Here is a 25,431-nt window from a genome sequence, read left to right as displayed (position 1 = left end):
GGCTGTTTTAAAGAGGGCAGAGTGAGCACTGGGGCTCGTGTTAGGCGATGTTTCAAGTCCTCGAACCATCCCTCCTCCTCCTGGGTCCATTTCAATGGATAGTCATTTTCATTTGTCAGTTTATCATACATAAACTTCACCAAAACTGAGTAGTCCTCTATCCATAACCTACAGTATCCTAAGAGTCCCAGGAATTGTCTTATTTCCTTCTTATTACGGGGTAAAGGCATTCTAGTGATTCCCGCAATTCGTTCAGGGGTAATCCGTTTCTGTCCTTTACTTATCTGGTGTCCCAGATATATCACAGTTTTCTCAACAAACTGTAACTTGTTTCTGGACACTCGTAGACCCTTTTTCCCCAGATAATTCAAGAGTCTAATGGTCTCTCTCCTCATTTCTTGTTCCTTGGGTCCTGATAATAGTAAATCATCCACATACTGCATTAGTTGGGAATCATCAGATTGTGGATAGTCCATCAGGATTTGTTCTAGCATTTGTCCAAACAGGTTTGGAGATTCAGTGAACCCTTGGGGCAATACAGTCCACCGAAACTGTCTCCGTCTACCTGTCCATGGATTTTCCCATTCAAACGCAAACATATCTTTACTTTCCTCTTCTAACGGACAAGTCCAGAAGGCATCCTTCAAGTCGATAACACTAAACCACTCATGGTCTGGGGGAATCCGACTCATAATAGTATAGGGATTAGGTACCACTGGGTGGCGGGTCTGAACAATAGCATTCAAACTTCTTAGATCCTGAACTAGGCGATAGGATCCATCTGACTTTTTTACTGGGAGTATAGGGGTGTTATAAGGTGACATGCATTCTTCTAATAGTCCGTCTCGTATTAAAGTCTCAATTACCGGTTGTAGCCCTTTTCTCCCTTCCAAAGAAATAGGATACTGACGTTTCCTTACCGGCTGATGACCTGGTATTAATGTGACATGTAAAGGTGGGATGTCCAGACCTCCTCGATTTCCCTCCTTATACCAGACTCTCTCGTCAATCTGCCGTTCATCCTCTTCCTTTAAAGCGCAGAGGTGTACTCGCACTTCTCCGTCCACAGGGAGAGCACCCAAACCTAGGAGAGCCTGTAAGTCCCTTCCTAGGAGGTTAAATCCAGCTGAAGGTAATAACAAGAGGTCTTGTACCCCTTCTCTTTCTTCCAGTTTCACTGTTACTTGGGGAATTATTGATACCATTCTGGGAGCCCCTTCTATCCCAGAAATTGTCAAATTACTTTTTATAGGCTCAGTTCCGATTGGCACAGTTATTACACTACTTCGTTCCGCTCCTGTGTCCACCATAAACACCACCTCTTCTCCCTTGGGACCAATTTTTAGTTTTACCAGGGGTTCCCTCTTATATTTGGTCCCTAACATTTGGAACCCCTGACACCCCTAATCTTCTTCCATAAGTTCGAGGGCACGCAATTCCCTCTTGTATCGGGGGCATTCCCTCTTAAAGTGTCCTTCCTCATTGCAGTAATAGCATTTAACAAATCTCCGGGGTCTTCCCTCTCTTGGATATTTTGGATTGTTTAGAGGAAGGTTTTGTTTTCTTTCCCCTCTGGATTCAGCATTCATCTGTCGGATAGTCTGTACCATAACCCTTGTCGCCTTCTTTTGATCTTCTTCTTCTCTCTGCACATATACTTTTTGTGCCTTTTTTAACAGTTCACTTAGGGGTTTTTCACTCCAGTCCTCCTCCTTTTCTAGTTTCTTTCTAATGTCTTGCCATGATTTGGAAACAAATTCAATTCGAATAAGCTGTTCACCCATTGGTGTACTAGGGTCCACACCAGCATACTGTTGGACATTCTTTCTCACCCTCTCCAAAAAATCAGTAGGGGACTCGTCTTTCCCCTGGTGGTTCCCAAATGCCTTGGTAAAATTGTGACCCTTTGGCACAGCCTCCCGTATCCCTTTAATTGTCCACTCTCTATATTGTCTCATACTTGCCAATCCCTCGGGTGTTCGTTTGTCCCACCTGGGTTCATTTAAGGGATATTTTTGTTCATGGGGTCTAGGGTCCCCAGGTTGTTCATATTCCCACATGAGGAGGGCAGCCCGTCGAATCATCTGCCTCTCCTGGGGTGAAAATAATGTTCCCATTATTGCCTGCATCTCTTCCCACGTATATGTGTTTGGTCCCAAGAATTGGTCAAGCTGTTCAGCCAGTCCTATAGGATCTTCCAATAACTTTTTCATTTCTTTCTTAAATCCCCGCACCTCTGTACTAGTTAGGGGAACATTCACATATCCCGTTCCCCCTCCCGGTCCTCTCATAGGAACTTCTCTCAGGGGATTTAGGTTTATTGAAAACTTTGATGGTCCTGGACCAGTCTGGGATCTTGTCCAGGGTTGGTTTACCGGTGGAAGTTTAGGGTCCGACTCCCTTAATTCATCCTTTTTATCCCGGCCCCCTTCGGGGCAATCAGATTCATCACCTTTCCCCTCCGGTAATAAGCTTTCCTCGGGCGCAGTAGGCACCGGGGGAATATAAGGAGGGGGAAGGTTGTCCAGAGGTTCCCATTTCTTTTCTCCTGCCACTCTCAATTTAAAACATTCTGTTAAGGATCCTGGCCAGGGAACCCAACAAAATACATATGCTGACTCTTCTTGATTCACCTTTGGTCTCGAATTTACATATATGTTTAATGCTTGTCTAACCCAATCCTCATCAGATCCAAATTTCGGCCACCAGACCGAAGAACCTTTAATAGGTTGTTTTGACCAAAGGAGACAATATTGGACCATCTTTTTCTTGTTTTTGTCCCGATATCTTTTACTATCCCAATTTTCAAACATTCTCCCCAAAGGGTTGTCAAGGGGTACTCCCAGGAATTGTCCTGAATTTTCAGACGAGCCCTTAGATTTTGATCCTCCCATTTTCCCACCTAGATCTGTTTATCGTTGCTGAGGACCCTCTCGCTCTGGACCCTACTCCCTTCCTCTCAAACGCCTCGTCGGAGGGGCTGTCCCTCCTTCGGTTACCGCTGAGGTTTTCCTGGGGTTGACCCCTCTCTTCTCGGCATTTCGTCGGAGGTGCTGTCCCTCCTTCGGTTACCGCCGAGGTTTCCCTGGGGTCTATCCTAGAGTCCCGCGACAGGGTTCTCACACAACGACAAAAGATCTATACTTAATCTATTCCGTTAGGTTTTTATCCAAACAGGTGTATCCCGTTACACCTGTTACCCAATCCCCACACCACAATCGTAAGTCGTCACTTACCGGTGTCTTCCCGGGGATTGAACCGTCACCCTTCTCCTCTCCGTCTTGTCGTGTCACCCTGTCCGGATACCACTCGCTCAAGCCGCCCGAAGCGACGAGCAAGGGACTAGGAGCCGCTGAACTCAGCGGGGTGCACCGCCTCCGATGTCCCTCTTCTCGCCTCCCCTCACGGCCGGAGTGTAGATCCCGGACGAGACCCCATTTGTCAGAAATAAAACTTCTCACACATGAGTCTCTTTAAAACTGATGACACGACAAGCTTTATTTACAAGTCTGCAGAGTTGGACTCAACTGGTTTCTCACCAGTTAAGCCCCGATACATACAGTGCATTGATTTTTATACCTTTATTATTTGCCCTTCCCCTTCTTATTAATACTGTTTTAATTGGTTAGTATTACAAAAACATTCTAAGTATAACTGCATTATTAATTATCACGTTCGTTACGTACGCTGTGAACTCTACATTCACTGAATTCTGTTTCTCACATTTCTTATCAATCCTTTGTCTCCTGCATGTCTCTCACTATGACCATGAAAAGATAGGTTTAAAAAAACATATTCAGCAGCTCCTTCTGTCCTTGACTGCTAGTAAACTCTCTGTCCATTCTGGCTTCCCTGTTTATGATTGATCATCACATTTTAACTTAAGTCTTTTTAACCTAAATTCTCTATATCACAGCGGCGTGTATCAGTGTAACCTGGAAATCGCACACATGAGTTATGAACAGGAACGTCGTTGGAAAATAATATTCATTCACACGAGACAGTATCACGTCAACGACAAGGAACAACAGATCCCCCGTTGCCATGGCCACGAGGTAGCGAGAGACACACCTGGACAGACCGCAATTCCCCCGCGAAAGGATCACAATGGACATCACGTAAGCTGTTAAATAAAGAAAGTCACGAATGAATAGTCAGTATATATCAATTAAGTCCTTTATTCACGTTCCGAGATTTCTTAGTGTGATGAGTTGAGTATCGGCGTTGACTCTACTGAAGTAAACTTAACTGTGGTAAAATTAACAATTGACCCAACATTTCCCACAGCATTCACATCCGATCTCCAATGTTGCAGAACTGCACTAAAATGTCAAACTTTACAGACCAATCATCCGCCCTCTAAAGTTCCTTCGACAATTTTCGAACCCTGATTTACACTCCACTATCCCCAACCTTGCTAACTTTGCAGATCGTATTAATGATATTATTTCCTCGTTATTTATTAATTTACTAGTTCTGCCCAGCTTTTACAATCTGTAGTAAAATCATGGTAACAGAAATCCAAAAATGTTTAAGGTTTGAACAAGACCAAATAGAATGAAGAAAATTCCATTATCTTCACCACATCTAAAGCATTGCTCGGATATATCTAATTTCCATCTATTCAATTATTGAGTGGCAATATATAATTCTTTTTTAAAATCTTTTACATTGAGTATCATATCAACCAAAATGTGTACAAACGTATCTCATTAAATTTACATACTGGTCTTTTGCCCCTTTATCCCCCCATTTCCCTCCCTTCCCTCCACTCACCCCCTCCAACACCCATAAATATTCAACATATACAATACCATAAAACATTATTTTCACAGAAAGGAAAATAAACAAGAAAAACGTGCCATCTATTTATTACACACTGAATCTAGTCTTTTTGTCTTCTTATCATTTTCATTCTCATTTCAGGGGATGGATTCGTAAGCAAGCTCACTCTGTTATGTTCCATGTATGTTTCGCAAATTTGTTCAAACATTGTGACTTTATTTTTTAAATTATGTTATTTTTCCCAATTGAATACATTTATTCATTTCCATGTACCATTGCTGTATACTCATGCTCTGTTCCATTTTCCAAGTTGACATTATACATTTTTTTGCTATTGCTAAATTTATCATAATGATTTCTTTTCCACTTTATCCAATTTGAGGCCTTATTCTCTACTTCTTATGTTACTTTGAAAAAATCTGGGTTTTTTTTTGGTATGCTTTTTTATAATTTTATTTAGTCTCTGATTTAATTCGTTCCCTTATCGTATTTACTTTCAAAGACGCCCATGTTGCAAGTAATGTTGTTCCCATTTTCTTCATATAGTGAAAACAGCTATTCTATAATGTTGAATCACATTTTTTATATTTTAGATGAGTACTATATACCCTGTGAAACCAATTATCATGTATCATGCATAACCTTGTGTTTATTGTCTTCTTGATCGTTAAAGAACATAAATTTTCCCATACTTCATTTTTTTATCTTTATGTTTAGTTCCTTTTCCCACTTCTGCTTAGGTTGATAGTTTATTTCATTTTACTTATCTTGCATCTTAGTGTACATAATGGTTATAAATCTTTTGATTATCATTTCTTCTGTAATAACCCATTCAAAGCTGCTTCCTTCAGGTAATCTCAAGCTGTTTCCAAATTTATCCTTAAAGTAAGCTTTCAATTGATGATATGCAAAGATTGTACCATGAGTTACTGGATATCTACACTTAAATTGTTCAAATGTTAATAAATTATTTCACAAAAAAACGATTTTCTATTCTTTTGATTAGTGGATTTTGCGTCAATAGTAATTCTGGTATTTGGTCATTCGTTTTTTTTCCTTTCTAAGTGGATCTTCTTCCATGTATTAAGTAAATGATGCAGTACTGCTGAGTTTTTATATTTCACCAGCTTTCATCCCACATATAAAGTATAAGTTCCAGGACTTTTTCCCCTATTTATTCTCGTTCAACTTAGTCCAGTCTGGTTTTCCCCTTTTCTGGTAAAAACTGACAAATACCTTAATTGTGCGGTTCTATAATAATTTCTACGATGTGGTAACTTTAAACCAGCTTGATTATACTCTCTGCTAATTTATCTAATGCTACCCTTGGATTCCTCCCTTCACTCAAGAATTTCCCAATTATTCTCTTTCGTTCTGTAAAGAATTTTGCTGTTACTGGAATTGTTAATGTTTGAAATAATTATTGTATCCTTTGCAATTTACCCTCCCTATCAATGTTAGTGGTAATTCTTTCCAATGTTCTATGTCATCGTGCAATTTCTTCATTAGTGGCTGATAATTTAGTTTGTATAAGTGACTTAAGTTATTATCTAACCTGATCACGAGGTATCGGATTGCTTGTGCTTCCACATAAATGGTGATTCATTTTTATTTAATACCGAATAGTCTGCATTGGCATCTCTTCACTTTTATTTGTGTTGATCATGTAGACAGATATTTCTCCATGTTCCTTCAATTTCTTATGAAATCCTTTTACGGATGTCTCTGGTTCTGTTAGGTATACTATGATGTCATCTGCAATTAAGATGATTTTATACTCCTCCTTTATTTTAATGCGGGGGATAGTGGACATCCCTGTCTTGATGATCTACTTAATTTAAAGTGACTCGATACATATCCATTTACTGTTACCTTCACCAATGGTCCACTATGAAATGCTTTAATCCAATCTATATATTTACATGGTAGATTGAATTTCTGTACTATTTTAAATGGGTAATACAACTCTACTCTGTCAAAAGCTTTTTCTGCATCTAGCGCAACAGCCACTCTTGGTTTCCAATTTCCTAGAACTTCATGGATTTGATTAATAAGTTTACAGGTATTGTCCGCTCTTCATCTTTTCTTCATTAATCCACTTTGATCTTGTTTCACTATTTCAGATACACAATCGGCCAATCTGTTTGATAATGATTTTGCTATTATCTTATAGTCTTAGATAAGTAGAGATACTGGATTATATGATGCTAGTGTTAATGGATCCTTCCCCATCTTTGGTATTACTGCAATTATTGCAGTCTTACATGAATCTGGCAAGTTTTGTGTTTCTTCTATCTGTTTCATTACTTCCACAACATAACATAACAATTACAGCACAGAAACAGGCCATTAGGCCCTTCTAGTCCACACCGAACCAAACACCCCTTTCTAGTCCCACCTCCCTGCACAATGCCCATAACCCTCCATCTTCTTCTCATCCATATACCTGTCCAACCTTTTCTTAAATAATACAATTGACTCCGCCGCCACTATTTCTCCCGGAAGCTCATTCCACACGGCTACCACTCTCTGAGTAAAGAAGTTCCCCCTCATGTTACCTCTAAACCTCTGCCCCTTAATTCTTAACTCATGTCCTCTTGTTTTAATCTTTCCTCCTCTTAACGGAAATAGTCTATCCACATCCACTCTGTCTATCCCTTTCATAATCTTAAATACTTCTATCAAATCCCCTCTCAACCTTCTACGCTCCAAAGAATAAAGACCTAATCTGCCCAATCTCTCCCTATACTCTAGATTCTTAAACCCAGGTAACATTCTGGTAAACCTTCTCTGCACTCTCTCCACTCTGTTTATATCCTTCCTATAATTAGGCGACCAGAACTGCACACAGAACTCCAAATTAGGCCGCACCAACGTCTTATACAATCTCAACATCACCTCCCAACTCCTATATTCCATGCAATGATTGATAAAGGTCAGCATACTAAAAGCCTTCTTCACCACCCTATTCACGTGAGTTTCTACCTTCAGGGAACGATGTACCGTCACTCCTAAATCTTTCTGCTCTTCTGTATTCCTCAATGCTCTCCCATTTACCACGTATGTCCTATTCTGATTCTTCTTACCAAAATGAAGCACCTCACACTTATCAGCATTAAATTCCATCTGCCATTTTTCAGCCCACTTTTCTAAGCAGCCCAAATCCCTCTGCAATCCTTGAAAACCTTCTTCATTATCTACTATTCCACCTATCTTAGTATCGTCTGCATATTTACTAATCCAATTCACCACCCCATCATCTAGATCATTAATGTATATAACGAACAACAATGGGCCCAATACAGATCCTTGAGGCACACCACTGGTCACCGGTCTCCAACCTGACAGACAATTATCCACTACCACTCTCTGGCCTCTCCCTCTCAGCCAATGTTCAACCCATTTGACTATCTTAAAATTTATACCTAAAGACTGTACCTTCCTAACTAACCTTCCTTTCTTTTTCAATCTTTTTATTATTATTGTAATTTATAAACACATACAGTTCAAAGAGATATAAAAATATACATAGTAAGTAATGAATTAATACAGAGATATTAAACAATAATATTACAGAATAAAAATATATCATATAAAAAAAATTTAGATCAGTTTAGGGTGTGAACTATCTCTAAAAAAAAGATATAATTAATAACAACATATGAAAAAAGAGAAAAAAAAACCCAAAAAAGAAGAAAAAACAAATCTGAATTTAAAAAAACTTTTAAAAAATCCTACAGATATAGCTAAACCACGCCGATCACTCCGATCTCATCTTACAGACCAATTATCATACATAATCATAGAAAGAAAACAGAGCCAGATCAACTCACCACAAATGAAAATACTGAATAAATGGTCGCCAGGTTAACTCATACTTAGAAGGGGATTCATAGACAGAGTTTCTAATTTTCTCTAAATTTAAACATAGTATAGTTTGCAATCTATTTTTCGCTGGATGTTTAACATAATGATATTGAAAAAAATTGAATTTGTAAACTTTATTGAGGATCAAATTGCTAAATATTTAGATTTGAATAAGTATACAGTCAAGAGTAATTTTACTCTATAGTATGATTTCAATGCAATTCTATGTCGTCAAATTATTAGTTATGCATCAAAGGAAAAGAAGAAATTTGTGGGAGAGTCTCAGTTTTTGGATAAACAACTAGCAGAGTTGCAAAAGGAATTTCAGAGGAATTCTACAGAAGATAATAAGGCTTTCTGACAAAATAGAAGCTAAAATATACAATATTGCAAACTGCCCTATTTGACTATTTGATTGAAAGATTTAAGCAACATTATTGCGTGTTAGGAGACAGAGCACAAAAAGTCTTGTCATGGCAATTGAAAACTGTACAAGTTTCAAGGATTATTAATGCTGTGAAGAAGGACAATACATTGACTTTTAAACCTCAGGAAATTAATGACCAATTTTTTGTCATTTCATCAGAAATTAAATGCTTGTGAGGGAGTGTGAGACGATGGTTCTATTGAAGCGTATTTCCCAGAGTTAAACTTACCAATATTGAAGGAGGAGGATGTGAGAAAGATGGATACTCATTTTAAGGATTTAGAAATGAAGGATGTTATTCAACAAATGTCTAATGGGAAGTCACCAGGATATGATAGGTTTTTTATGCTGATCTGATTCATGTATGTTCTTAATCAGTTAAATCAGGAAAAAGCTTTCCCAGATCCGTGTTTGAATACAATAATAAATATTATACCAAAAAAAAAGGCTTAGAGCCTTTGAAGGTTTCTTCTTATCTCCCAATTTCTTTGTTAAAATAAATTTATTTATTATTTAATATTTATTTAAAAATATTTATTTAATGTGGATTATAAAACAATAGCGAAATTATTAACAAATAGTTTAGGAAAGTATTTACCTCAATTAGTACATTCTGACCAGCACAGTTTTATTAAAGATAGGTATGCTTTGGATAATACTCTTCGAGTGGTTTTGTTGATCAATGCTTAACGTCAGAAACCCAACCGACCAATGGTAGTATCATTAGATGCTGAAAGAGCTTTTGATAGGGCCGAATGGAACTTTTTATTTAAAATTTTATAGAAATATACATTTGGACACATATTAATTGGTTGGGTGAAAGTTGTCCTTTGTCCCCAGCACTATTTGCATTGGTCATTGATCCGTGAGCTCTGGATATCAGGCAGAATTAAAATATTACACGTATAATGATTGGACAGGATGAATATAAGATTAATTTATGTGCTGATGATCTTTTGATATCTTTAAATAATCCGGATCAATCTTTAATTTATTTGGAAAATTTTTTCGAATTCTATGGTAAATTTTCTGGACATTAAGTGAATTGGGAGAAAAGTAAAATGTTACCAATTTCTTCAGAAAATGATATAAATTACGATCAATCTAGGCAAATTATTAAATTTTGATGTACTGATATAATTGAAAAGATAGGGATTATGATTAATGTAAATTTTCAATCGTTGTATAATTTATATTTTGTAGAATTATTGAGAAAGATTAAAGCACATTTGATTAAATAGAAAGATTTACCTTTATCTTTTATCGGTCACTAAATTATATAAAGGTGAATATTTTTCCGCTAATTCAATTTTATTTAATTCGTGAATAAAGTTTTTGTAATAGAAATTGGCCACGTCTGAAAGAAGTATCGAATTCTCAGAAAAAAAATTCATTTAATACAATCAACACCTCCAAATAATGTTTTAGGAAAATGTATCCTTCTTTCAACTCCTCATTTACTTTCTTATGTAATGGAATATAATGTAATTTATATATTGTTCAAGTTATTATCTGTACGTATTTGTAAATAGTTAATCACTTTGCTAAACAATATAAACTAAATATCAAATTGACAATGCGAATAATCACCTTGTACTAATTCCACATTTTTAGTTTTATCCCAATTCATTTTATAACCAGAAATTTTTGATAATCTATTAGTTGCTCTTAAAGTCCAGATAATGAGAGTTGAGTCTGTGCCAAACATATAAAAAATCATAATCTGCAAATAATCTTCTACTCAATTGATTTATCTTTTAACTGTTCATCAAGAGCAATAAATTGTGCAAGATGTTCTATAGCCAATGCAAACAAAGTAGAAATTGGGCACGTCTGAAACAAGGATAAAGGACGAACTTGCCAACATGATCTATTCAAATTAAATGATTTAGATATTTGCCTATTAGTTATTACTTTAGCTTGAGGACTTCTGTAAAGTGTTTTAATTCAATTTACAAAATTAAATCCAACATAAAATTTACCTAAAACTTTAAATAAATTATCTTTTTCGAATATATCAAAAGCTTTTTTTTGCATCTAATACAACATTAGACGCCTCTTTTTGTATTAAACTTAATAATCTTACTGTATATTCACGTATTTTTTTCAGAAAATTTTTATCTATATATATATATTAAATGAAAAAGGGAACGTTTATTCTCTTTGCTAAGATCTTCACTATAACTTTATAATCCATGTTGTACAATTAAATTGGTCGACATTAAGGTGATCATAATAGATATCTGAATTTGTTAGAAATAACCATAATTCTCACCGTTGAAAAGGTTTCTGCAATAGGGTATTCACTCGACGGTGAAACACAAAGGGGCGTATTGGTTTGCGGAGACGTTGGCACTGAGCTCTAATACTAGCATAAATAAAGTAATTATTAAGTCTTTAATTCGTTACCAAACTTCGACAGGAAATCCATGCTCTCATGGAAACTTGTTATTCTGTAAACATTTAAGTGTTTCCTTAACTTCTTATTCACTAAATGGTCTATCCAAATTGTCTTTATCTTGGTCATTCAGAAAGTTGCATTAAATTTTGAACAGTGGCGGCTAAATTCCATGTTTTGTCCAGATAACTGCCGGAAGAAATCAACTCTTTCAAATTCAGGCGCATTCACTTACCCGGGACCCCGAACACAGCCACAATCGGGTAGTAAATCATAATTGTCTGCAACATTGGAGGCAACAAGGAAAATGGATAGATAGTGAGTGGAGCTCGCATCTTGACCATGATGGGGAGTCTGAAAGAGACAGCTCTGTGCAAGAAAGCAGCAGAGAACGGCGAGATGTACAGCTTTCATCTATCCTAGGATCATCAATAAACGGAAATTGATGTTACCTCCAGAGAAATGAGCGTCGCATAAACACAGCGAACATTCTTGTTTGTGCCCAACGATGCAGATGCAAGAATTTAAATGAACCTTTGGGAATATCAAACGGCGGTGCAATCAGCAGAGAGAGAGCACAGCGCCACCCGTTGCACAATACGTGACGCCCCTTTGTTTTTCACCCTCGTCCGACCAACCATGTTCATAATTCCTTCAATTTTCAGCATCTAAAGTGTTGATTATCTGCATGAAAATGTTTCGATAATCTGTGACCATTACATGAGGAGACAGTGGAAGGGAAATGCCAACCTCCACGGATTCGCTTTTGCACGAAAACCAAGGTCACAGATTTCCGTCAGGTTCCTGCAGTCGGACGCTAACCTCTCGGTCAACAGTAGCGCAGGATCGTTTAATATTGAAAGATTGATCATTAGGTTTTAAAATAGTGGAGTTCAGCACAGGTTCAGGCACCTCAAACCTCACATCAGCGCCGACACAATGAACAGTTGAAACATAGTAACTTGTCCGAGAGGTTTTCCCATCCGCGTGTCCTGCAGACCTGACCATGACCAATATATAAGTCTTGTCTGCATGAACTGCAGTTTGATACTTCAGTGACTGCGAAGGCACTTATGATCAATAGCGAGAATTTGAAAATTATTTGTGATTCTTCATTATCTTGGGGAGGCGGGAGAGTCTCCTGAACAACTGTTCCAACAATAGACCACGTCTTCTCTCTCTCTCTCTCTCTTTCTCTCTCTCACACACACACACACACACACACACACACATACACATACACATACACACACACACACACACACACACACACACACACACACACACACATCTCTAGGTTTGTTACATGCTGCTGAGAAGGACACATTCTGCACAAAGGAGCACAGGAACTGGCCATTGGATCCACTACATTATGTTGACATCGACTATGATATCCAGTTAGAAATACCAAATCTCTCCACATGATTTGTATCCCCATCCCACTATCCTCCCACGCCGCACATTGACGGGCCTCTTAAATGTCTCTGGAAATTCCCTCGTGGATCTACTTCCACCACATACAGCGCACAGGCATCCTCTCGACTCCCAGTTCAGATTCGTGATACCTTTTCACCCAGTTCTTGAGCAACTCTCCAGCCGTCCTTTGTGAATATCTCACCCGCAGTCGTAATCAGCCAGTGGCCTCCGTCGGTTCCTTACCCCGACACACCAAGTCCGCTGAATGTGCGTTTCTTCAGCCGCAGAGCCCTTCATTGGTCCAGTGTCGTGGTCACCAACTCAATTCTCATTTTCAAACGTGTGTTGTTCTTCCACATTTCTGGTGTCCTGTGATATTCTACTGCTTCCATGTCGTCTGCAGCACCCCGGGGCTGCTGCCCAACACATGTGTCACAAAGAACAGAACACTGCACATAAAACTTTATTTTTTATGGCGACACAAACATTTATTCATAAATGCCCAGGACGGATGAAAATACATCCATCTTCCCATTTGATTAGATACTAAAATGCGAAGATAGTATGTCTAAGATTGTGAATGTCTAAGATTGCGCAAATTGGGATTGTTTCTTTTTCTTTGGCTTGGCTTCGCGGACGAAGATTTATGGAGGGGGTAAAAAGTCCACGTCAGCTGCAGGCTCGTTTGTGGCTGACCAGTCCGATGCGGGACAGGCAGACACGATTGCAGCGGTTGCAAGGGAAAATTGGTTGGTTGGGGTTGGGTGTTGGGTTTTTCCTCCTTTGCCTTTTGTCAGTGAGGTGGGCTCTGCGGTCTTCTTCAAAGGAGGCTGCTGCCCGCCAAACTGTGAGGCGCCAAGATGCACGGTTTGAGGCATTATCAGCCCACTGGCGGTGGTCAATGTGGTAGGCACCAAGAGATTTCTTTAGGCAGTCCTTGTACCTTTTCTTTGGTGCACCTCTGTCACGGTGGCCAGTGGAGAGCTCGCCATATAATACGATCTTGGGAAGGCGATGGTCCTCCATTCTGGAGACGTGACCCATCCAGCGCAGCTGGATCTTCAGCAGCGTGGACTCGATGCTGTCGACCTCTGCCATCTCGAGTACCTCGACGTTAGGGGTGTGAGCGCTCCAATGGATGTTGAGGATGGAGCGGAGACAACGCTGGTGGAAGCGTTCTAGGAGCCGTAGGTGGTGCCGGTAGAGGACCCATGATTCGGAGCCGAACAGAAGTGTGGGTATTACAACGGCTCTGTATACGCTTATCTTTGTGAGGTTTTTCAGTTGGTTGTTTTTCCAGACTCTTTTGTGTAGTCTTCCAAAGGCGCTATTTGCCTTGGCGAGTCTTTTGTCTATCTCATTGTCGATCCTTGCATCTGATGAAATGGTGCAGCCGAGATAGGTAAACTGGTTGACCGTTTTGAGTTTTGTGTGCCCGATGGAGATGTGGGGGGGCTGGTAGTCATGGTGGGGAGTTGGCTGATGGAGGACCTCAGTTTTCTTCAGGCTGACTTCCAGGCCAAACATTTTGGCAGTTTCCGCAAAGCAGGACGTCAAGCGCTGAAGAGCTGGCACTGAATGGGCAACTAAAGCGGCATCATCTGCAAAGAGTAGTTCACGGACAAGTTTCTCTTGTGTCTTGGTGTGAGCTTGCAGGCGCCTCAGATTGAAGAGACTGCCATCCGTGCGGTACCGGATGTAAACAGCGTCTTCATTGTTGGGGTCTTTCATGGCTTGGTTCAGCATCATGCTGAAGAAGATTGAAAAGAGGGTTGGTGCGAAAACACAGCCTTGCTTCACGCCATTGTTAATGGAGAAGGGTTCAGAGAGCTCATTGCTGTATCTGACCCGACCTTGTTGGTTTTCGTGCAGTTGGATAATCATGTTGAGGAACTTTGGGGGACATCCGATGCGCTCTAGTATTTGCCAAAGCCCTTTCCTGCTCACGGTGTCGAAGGCTTTGGTGAGGTCGACAAAGGTGATGTAGAGTCCTTTGTTTTGTTCTCTGCACTTTTCTTGGAGCTGTCTGAGGGCAAAGACCATGTCAGTGGTTCCTCTGTTTGCGCGAAAGCCGCACTGTGATTCTGGGAGAATATTCTCAGCGACACTAGGTATTATTCTATTTAGTAGAATCCTAGGGAAGATTTTGCCTGCAATGGAGAGCAACGTGATTCCCCTGTAGTTTGAGCAGTCTGATTTCTCGCCTTTGTTTTTGTACAGGGTGATGATGGTGGCATCACGAAGATCCTGAGGCAGTTTACCTTGGTCCCAACAAAGCTTGAAAAACTCATGCAGTTTGGCATGCAGAGTTTTGCCGCCAGCCTTCCAGACTTCTGGGGGGATTCCATCCATACCTGCTGCTTTGCCACTTTTCAGTTGTTCGATTGCCTTATATGTCTCATCCAGGGTGGGAACCTCATCCAGCTCTAGCCTTAGGGGCTGTTGAGGGAGCTGGAGCAGGGCGGAATCTTGGACTGAGCGGTTGGTACTGAAAAGAGATTGGAAGTGTTCTGAACATCGGTTGAGGATGGAGATCTTGTCGCTGAGGAGGACTTTGCCGTCTGAGCTGCGCAGCGGGCTTTGGACTTGGGGTGAGGGGCCGTACACAGCCTTTAGAGCCTCGTAGAAACCCCTGAAGTCGCCAATGTCCGCGCTGAGCTGTGTTCGTTTGGCGAGGCCAGTCCACCACTCATTTTGGATCTCCCGGAGTTTGCGCTGAAGATGGCTGCATGCGCGACGGAAGGCTTGTTTCTTCTCTGGACAGGACGGCTTTATAAGGTGAGCCTGGTGGGCAGCTCGCTTCTTTGCCAGCAGCTCCTGGATTTCCTGGCTGTTTTCGTCAAACCAGTCCTTGTTTTTCCTGGAGGAGAAGCCCAGTACCTCTTCAGTGGATTGCAGTATGGTAGTCTTCAACTGATCCCAGAGGGTTTCAGGGGACGGGTCCGTGAGGTGGGTTGCAACGTCGAGCTTTGCTTTGAGGTTTGCCTGGAAGTTTCCTCTCGCTTCGTCTGACTGCAGTTTTCCAACATTGAACCTCTTTCTGGGGGCTTTATTGTTCCTGGGCTTTGGCTTGAAGTGAAGGTTGAGCTTGCAGCGAACCAGCCGGTGGTCAGTGTGGCATTCCGCGCTAGGCATGACCCTGGTGTGGAGCACATCTTGTTTGTCACTTTCTCGCACCAGGATGTAGTCCAGGAGGTGCCAGTGTTTGGATCGGGGATGCATCCAGGTGGTCTTAAGGCTGTCCCTCTGCTGAAAAAGGGTGTTTGTAATGACAAGCCGCTGTTCTGCGCAGAGCTCCAACAGGAGGCGCCCATTGTCGTTGCACTTGCCGACGCCATGCTTGCCCAGGATTCCTGGCCAGGTTTCTGAATCTTTGCCGACACGAGCGTTGAAGTCGCCCAGTCTGCCCTCATTGCACATGAACTCCTCAGACTTGACATCGACATAGCCGCTCTCAGTGAAGTCCGCCTGGCAGATGTAGGCAGCCTCCAAGAACGCGGAGCGGGCTACACACTCTACTGGTCTGGCAAGCCTTCGGATGAACGACGCCTATCTGGTGTAGGCTTCATGGTCAAGAGCTTCATTGCCTCCAAACTCGAAAACCTTCCGACAGGCCTCTCGGACCGAATCATGTCCATGCGACTCCCACTTCAAAACAAGCGTCACATCACCCTCATCAGTGTCTATGCTCCAACACTCCAGGCGGAACCAGCAGAAAAGAACAAGTTCTACACTGACCTGCGCAACCTCATCCAACGCAAATTGGGATTGTACTCGCTGGAGTTTAGATGTTTGAGAGGGGATCTCATGAAGATATATAAAATTCAGGCAGGACTGGACAGAATAGATGCGGAAGGGGTGTTTCCGATGGTGGGGGAGTCCAGAACCCGGTGCCATGTTCCGAGGATAATAGACAAACCATTTAGAACCGAGATGAGGTGGAATTTCTTTTTCCAAAGGGTGGTAAATCTGTGGAATTCATTGTCACAATGAGCAGTTGAAGCAGATTAATTGAATATATTCAAAAGGGAATTAGATATATTTCTTCAGTATAAGGGTATTAGGGGTTATGGAGAGAAGGCGGAAAAGGGGTACTGGACTTTAAGAACAGCCACGATCTTATTGAAATGCTGGAGCAGGCTCGAAAGGCCGAATGACCTACTCATGCTCCTATCTTCTATGTTCCTACGTTTCTATTCAGATTGATTCATTATAATTTTATTCATCAATTATGTTTAACACGGTGAAGAAAGTTTAATATGTCACTTCATATTTTTGTTTTAGATGTCATATGGAAGTAGGAACTTTCTTACGTTTGGTTGGAAATGTGAGACGGTTTAACAGTTTTTGGATAATATTAAAGAACTTTAGAAAGTTATATTTAAATTTGAAATTCAATTTTACCCAATAATATTTTCATTGGATAATACTAAACAATTATGTTTAGAGTTAAAGTTAAACAATTTCATATTGCTAGGAAAGGCCTTGCATTTACATGGAAGAATGATATTGAATTGAATATTCAACGTTGGCATGCAGAGATGAGGTCATGTATTCCATTAGAGAAGATAACATATAATCTAAAAATAATTATCTATGTGTTAATGTTTGGAGCCCGTACATGGATTGAATGTGTTCAAATTGTTAAAATATTTCCCATGAAGGGATAGGGTTTTCCCGAACTGCGACCCATACTGCATGTGATGGTTTAGTTCATGTGCTCAATTATTGATACCATTTATTTTATTTTTTTGTGACGTTTAATTGTAGATTGGGTGGGTTTGGATGAATAGCCATGGGTGTGTGGTTTTTGTGGGAGAAAATAAATATTATATTGTTTGTTTATAAATAATATTTTCAAAAAATGCACTAAATCATTCCTACCTCATAACTCCCTATTTTATATTCATCCATCTATCTATCCAAGTGTCTCCTAAGTGACACAGATGAATCATGCTCTTCCTCGATTCCTGGTAAGTCATTCCATTACAGGCAGCCTCAAATCTGTGTACAAACCTACTTGGGATGTCTACCTTCATCTTTCCACCTGTCACTTTCCACATATGTACTCTGGTATTCATTGTCCCTGCTCTGTGATAAAGGCATTCGCAGTCTACCCGCTCTGTGCTTCTCAGAATATTGTAGTCTCATTCATCTATGCTACAAAAAATGAAAAAGTTCCAGATCTGAAAACCTTGCCTCATAAGACTTATTTTTCAAACAATGCAACATGCTGCCAAATCTCCCCTGCCCCGTCCCATAGCATGCACACCATTCATGCAATGAGGTGTCCAGATGGAACACAATACCACGTGTGAACTCAGAATACACTTGTCGAGTTGTCACATTCCCCTTGGACAATTGAACTCAATCCCCATAATAATGAAACCCAACATCCATTAATCCTCTTCTCATCCTTCTGGTTTCACCTTCAAGATTGCATCACCGCCGACTTATCATGTTGAAATCCACATGCCCAACTTTTCTTCTCAACTTTGCATCCTGCCTCTCTCTGTGAACTACGACAACGTTCAACACCATAAAGAAGTCTCCAATATTTATTTCATTTGCATGCATTTCTGGTACATCCTTCCTCCCCTTCATCTCGATCATTTCTCAAAACACAATGACCAGGAGTTCCAGAACAGGTCATTGCAGAAATTCACTAATCACTGTCCTCCAGGCAGAATATAATTCTTCTGCTATCACTATCTACATTCTACAGGCAATACAGATTTCAGACACGCAGCTACGATTTCATGGATCCCCTCCATTATGACATTCTGAACTAATCTCTCAAAGAGGACCTAAATCCATATAAACTACATCAACATGCTTAATGTTATTAATGTTGTTTGTGATCCTCTCAAATGTTATGACTCTTCATTCAGACATACACATTGACTAACCTTCATTCGAAATTTCTTCTCCAAATGCTCATAGATTCTATCCTTACGAATCTTCTCAAATATTTAATACACCTCTGATGCAAGACTCTCTGTTCAAAAATTCCAAGTATTTTCCATATTCTTTTTTTTAAAATAAACAAAGAGTCCACCATTGTAATTCTCAAATCCTCTGGCAATTCCCCTGTTGGCAAATAAGACACAAAGATCATAGCCACGGCTTATGATACCTCCACCCTCACTTACCCCAATAACTTGAGGTAGATCACGTCCAGCCCCAGGAAGTTCTCAATTACTTAGATTTAAGAAGATCCAACACTTCCCCTTCCTTAATAACAACATAATTCAGCACTCATCCTTGCTCTATTCATAACGCAAAATGATCAAGTTCCTTATCACTTGTGAATAATTAAGCAATGTTTCCATTTATGACAATCCTAACATCCTCTACCATTAGGCACGTTTCCTTCTTTATAAGTTTGCGCCCCACAATCTTTGTGGTTGACCCCGCAGTCACATAATATTTAAATAAGTCCACCATCAGCTCCATTCAGTTCTGCAGTTTTATTTTGCAGTGCAGCAGCAGTAGCCGAGGCTGGAATAGGACAAGCTGGCAAGCTTGTGAAAAGCAATTGAAGACAAGATGTGATGTTTCATATCTAAAATGTTTCCCTGCCACATTTCTCTTTTTCTCTGTATCTTCTCTTTCTGCTAATTCCTTTTCTTTGATTGTTATCTCTTTACTGCACTGTTCAACGTCCTGATTATATTTCTTTTTTTTTTAATTTTAGTCATTTTGCTAATTATTTGTACTCCAATAAAAGTCTTCATTGCATCCCATAAGATTAATTAGTCTTTTACTGATTCCATATTTATCTCAAAGTATACTTTAATTTGCTGTCACATATATCCTTTAAAATCTTTTCTTTTTAACAATGGAGGATTTAGTCGCCATCTACGTGTCTTTAGTGATGCATCCCCTTATTCAATTGTCAATAATAGGTGAGAGTGATCAGATAATAATCTTGCTATATGTTCCAATTTTAACTCTCCCTTGGACCTGTGCCGATCTCAAAATAATGTCTATTCTTGAGTATGGCTTCTGTCTATTTGAGCAGTGTGAATATTGTCTCTCTTATTGTTGTTGTCTCCTCCATATATCAATTCGATTCATATCCTGCAATGCTTTTAGTATAAATTTAGTTACTTTATTCTTATTGTTAATTGTCTTCCAGTTTTGACTATCATTGGGTCCAGGTTGAAGTTGAACTCCCCTCCAAGCATGATATGTCCCCATGTTTCTGCTATTTTCTCGGAAGATTGTTTGCATAAATTGCTGGTCTTCTTTGTTAAATGCATAGATGTTTAGTAAATTCCAAAATTCAGAATTTATCTGGCACTTAGTCATTATATATCTACCTGCTGGATCTGTTATTATAACTTTTATATTGATTGTTAGATATTTGTTGACTAATATACCTGCTCCCCAGGTTTTTGAATTGTATTAGGACTCCGCTACGTGGCCTACACAGTCTCCTTTCAATTTACTGTGTCCTATCTCAGTTAAGTGTGTTTATGGCACAGAAGCGATGTCGATTTTTCTTCTTCTAGTTGTCAGCAACTCTTCCTTTTAATTTGATTGAGTTTTCCGTTAATATTTACAGTCATTAAATTTAACGTATCCATCTTTACCTTCTTTTTTTCCAATTCTATCTCATCTCCTCAACTCTTTCATATCTTCTTCCTCAATATTTTTTAAAATAATTTTTGCACATCTTAATACACACCGACACTGTTAGAAAAAGCAACTTATCCTGAAAACCCTACTAAAATTAACAAATAAAATATTCCTACCCAGAATAATGAAAGTCCCGAAACATCCACGTATTGGGTTGTCTATGACTCCTTGTGAGACAACTCCAATTCCCTTATCTATTTGGGTTGAGGTAATAACTGCAAGCATCAACAGATTTTGAAATAGCAGTTATTTTTCTCTCCTTCGCCTTCCCCCAGAGAAACACTATATATTTTCAAAAAATATTACAAAGCGTTTTTCACACTATTTTCTTATCTTTATTTTTGTCCTATTTTTCAAACTTAAACTTTATATTTACATTATTATCTTTACAATTTATTTATATACATTGTTTTGATCGTGGTTTTTGGTTTTAATAAGCCTTTCATGCCCATGTTCTATGTGCTCTTTCATTTCAATCTTGTCTTGTAGATCTTCTCCCTCCAAACTTGTGGGATTGATCTTTTTATGAATCCCTTTATGTCTGATCCTTGTACGCATTTTTCTACACCTACTATTTTTATATTGTTCCATTTGCTATAATTCTCTAACAGATCAATATTTTGAATTAACAGATCTCTTTAATTTCTTTGTCTCTATCATTCAGAATTTCTTTTACTTCATTCATTTCTAATTTCACAGCTTTCTGACTTTCTTCCACTTCATTTGTTCGTTTTCATGTATATGCTATGGCCAGCTCTAGTTTTTGCATTATATGTTCTGCTTTATTTGCATTTTTATTTTTATTGTGTTAAATTCAGTTGTAAAAATGTCTTTTAAAGTTTTTATTTCTTCATCAAAATATTCAATGTCTGTTAACTGTTTATCTTTTTTACCTTCCTCATTTCCGTGTGTCATCTTCTTTGTCTTCACTCTCTAGCTCCTTGTCTTCTTTTCAACTCTTATTGCTGCGATGCCATCTCCCCAATTTATCTATCCGTTTAACGTTGTCTCATTGCTGGACTTGCCATCCTTCAGTGTTTTTCTTTTTTGTTATGGGCAGTTGTGCAATATTTTGTGGCTTATTAAGCCAACTTTGTACATAGTTCGAAAGAGGGACTTTGCCAAGTGGTGCGCCCATCAGCTTTAGGGGTCGGATGTAATTTTTAAGGTAAGGCCTACCTCTTTTCTTTCTGCTGTTTTTCTGTCTTCTTATTTATCTGTCTCTCTGGTCTTCTCCTTTTTTGATGCCATCTCTTCGGTATTTGTGATTTCTTTATCTTTCAGGACTTCTGTGATTTTTCTGTCCGGCATTGTTTCTTTTTTTTTCTTTTCTCTTCGGAGGGCAATTCCTCTGCAGCCACTACTCCATTGGCGTGATATCACCATTAAAATTATGACAGGGTAGCACAGTTAAGGTATTTATCAGACTTGTATCACAGAGAAGAAAAAACAGATTTTACTAAGATAGAATTAGACAATTTGAGAGAAAATATCAAGGAACAAATACTATAAAATGGGATGAAAATTTGGTGCAATGTAACAATTCACATGTACTACAATATATACTTAAATTATGGAAAAGAATACACCTGGAAGAATAAAGGATAAATTATCAAATACCAAAAATAATATTAACAGAAAACTCATTAATCCCCTTTACAATGGATAATTTATTTTTCAAGGAATGGGATAGAAAAGGAATCAAGGAAATTGAAGATTGCATTTTGGCAAATAATTTCTTAACATTTGAACAATTAAAAGATGAATATTGAATAACACAAGGTACAATGTTTCCATATTACAAATTGAAAACTTATTTAAAAAATAATCTAGGAAATACCTTGAGATTATAAAAGGTAGAAATTATGAATATTTAATCATAGACACAATGATAATTTAAAAGATTATGACCAAAATGTATATCAAATTGCAATAAAAGGAAGAGAATGAAATAAAGTATAAAATGAAACAAAGTTGGCAAAAAGATTTTAACACAGTGTTAAAGAATGAAAGATGGGAGAAGTTAAGTATACAAACAATGAAAAACGCGAAAAATACTAGACCATGTATGATACAATATAACTGGCTACATAGATTAGAAATTAATCCTCAGAAATTAAAATAGTGATACTCAACAGCATCAGATATATGCTTCCATTGTTAACAAGAGACTGGAGCAACATTACATATATTTTGGACATGTTCAAAATTTAAAACTATCTGCAAAGATCTCAACCTAATATTAAACAAAATCACGAAATAAATAAACCAAATAATCCAAAGAATTTCTATTAAGTAATATAAGAGACAAAATTTAGGACTAAAATTAGACAGAGCCCAAATAACATTTATTATAATAGCGCAACCAGTAGCAAAATAAAATTATATTATGACAACCTGGAAAATGGAAACACTCTTTAAAATATAAAAGTGGTATACAAAAATTAGCAAGTGTATTCCATTAGAAAAATCTCCATTCAATCTGAAAGAAAAGTGTATGTTATTCGAACGAATTGAGAACCAGAAATTGAACATGTCGGGGAATGCCGACCAAAAACTTCCATCCCTTAAAACAACATAATTATGAGAACAATAGATTTAAATATGTGAAAGTGGATGATCCTACATTTTTTTCTTTTTCGCTTTTTGTTATTTCTTTGTTTTATGTGTTTTATTATTTTTTGAATTTTGAAGAGGCGTGGGGAAGGGGAGAGGGATGAAAAGGGCGAAGAAGAAGAAATGTCACGATGTATATATTGATGATCATCATTTGTGGATGTTGTTGTTGATATGAAAGTGCAAGAAATTTTAAAAAATTAAAAACCGGTTGTGAGAGCTTATCAAAGCCTGGTTAAAGCCCATGCGACCCACACAAGCAGACAGGACTGGCTGCCTAAGGTTTCACTTGAAATAAGAGAAACAAAAAGGAACTCTTTGGTGAACTTAAAGAAATAAGGGAAATGCTGATGGGGCAAATCTGTTCAGCAAGACACTCACGTGGCTTATTAGAAGAGATCAGTTTGCGTCCAACTAACAGCAAATCTCTCTCTGAAAACCGATATGAAGTTCCTGAGCAGTAACCATTAAACATTCAAGCACAAAAGTCTGGTGAAATACATCAATGTGAGGTGATTCTGTGCACAGTATAAGAATTGCTAGCAACCAGTGAACTTGGAGGAGTGGAAAAGTGAGATTGGACTGTGAATTAAAGTACTATTCTATACTTAAGTACACATACATACACGTCCGCTTACAATAAGAAGGGTGTTATGTCAGGGAGATAAACTAAAGTTTTATCCTATTTTGTTGTTTAAAGATAATTAAAAGCAACTTTTTTATAGTAACTATTTGTGTTGGTGAGTATCTGTTGCTACTGGGTTTTGGAGTCCTCAGGGCTCATAACAAACTGTTGTCTTGAACTATATTTACAGGGGCATCATAGAAAGTATCCTGTTGGAGGCCATGCTACCTGCTTCAGGAAATCTCCACTCAAGACCGAAAGAAAATGCAGAAGTTCGTGAAATGAATGTTTACCCTATCTCAGATCTTCCTTTCCATCAATTCCATCCGCAATTACTGCACCCTCGGAAAAGCAGGGATATATTGAAAGGCAAACACCACGCCGCTGCTTCGCTCAAACTGCATTGTTCGGAAAATAAACCAAATGGTTGCGAGATCACCACCTGATTCAATAACAAATGATTTCCCACTGTTATAAGAATATTCAGGGAATCTCACACTGAAATAATAGATTTGACTTTGCTCTGTTCCAACTGAAATTTACCGGCAAATACGCACTGCGTTGCGCTTATTTTCTTCCATCTTTCCATGGGATAATAGGTTGGTGTCGGCAGAAGGGAAACTCTTGGGTATTTAATGCTGATGGAATCCAATATCCAGAATCCTAACTTATTTTCCTCCTATTAAACATTTCAATAGTATTTTAACAGATATTTCATCACGTTGATCAGCTCCTCCCTGAATTTGGACAAAAATGCAAGTGTTTGGCAGCAACTCAGAACCAAGACCATGTAACTGGTTTGGTCTGCTTAAAAATTGGGTCCTTCACACTGTTCATGACAAACTGTTGTGTGATTTGCATCCAAAGGAAAAATATTAAATAGGTCATCCAAAGCAATATGAAGTTTCCTGATACTGCAAAGTGTAAGATGATGGACTTCGGCTTTTAGCATCAGAATGATTCTCATCCGCACAATTGTTGCTGCCTCTCAGAACCTTCCACCCTCTGGTGGCTGCAACAATATGCGCGACCGTCAGAGCATGAAGCAGTGATAGCAGAAACATTGGGAACAGAGGTGTTAACACTCGATGAAGCCACGTGAATAATATCCATCTAGGGTGGGCATTTTTGTTTGTAATTTTATTTAGTCTCTGTTTTAATTCTACCCCTAAACGTAATTATTTTCAAACATGCCCAACTTGCATGTAATGTTGTTCCAATTTTCTTATAGCGAGAACACCTATTCGATATTGTTAAATCCCATTTTTTAAATTTTAGACGAGTACTATATATCCTGTGTAACCAGTTATCCTGTATCATGCATAACCTTTTGTTTATTGTCTTGTTGATCGTTCAAGAACATAAATTTTCCCATACTTCATTTTTTCTCTTTATGTTTAGATCCTTTTCCCATTTCTGCTTAGGTTCATAGTTTATTTCATTTTTCTTATCTTGCAGGTTAATATACATTATGGTTACAAATCTTTTGATTATCATTTTGTCTGTAATAACATATTCAAAGCTGCTTCCTTCAGGTAATCTCAAGCTGTTTCTCAATTAATCCTTTAAATAAGCTTTCAATTGATGATATGCAAACATTGTACCATGAATTATTCCAGATTCATACTTCGATTGTTCAAATGTTAATAAATT

General features: G+C 38.6%; 1 long non-coding RNA gene across 2 annotated transcripts in view; it reads left to right on the top strand.

Moving 5' to 3' along the window:
• Positions 1 to 25,145, top strand: part of LOC138758555 (uncharacterized) — a 47,543-nt gene extending 22,398 nt beyond the window's left edge. Inside the window, exon 3 of one of the 2 annotated variants that reach the window (XR_011354337.1) lies at positions 23,969 to 25,145. This is a non-coding gene — a long non-coding RNA (uncharacterized lncRNA). Of the gene's footprint in view, positions 1 to 3,916; positions 4,109 to 23,968 lie in introns of those variants that run through there. The other variant, XR_011354338.1, reaches the window with a different exon arrangement.
• Positions 25,146 to 25,431: the final 286 nt, after the last annotated feature.

Source organism: Narcine bancroftii, chromosome 3, assembly GCF_036971445.1.
Source record: "Narcine bancroftii isolate sNarBan1 chromosome 3, sNarBan1.hap1, whole genome shotgun sequence".
Taxonomy (NCBI): domain Eukaryota; kingdom Metazoa; phylum Chordata; class Chondrichthyes; order Torpediniformes; family Narcinidae; genus Narcine; species Narcine bancroftii.
The sequence above is the reverse complement of the archived record's forward strand: the minus strand, read 5'-3'. Positions and strand labels throughout refer to the sequence as shown.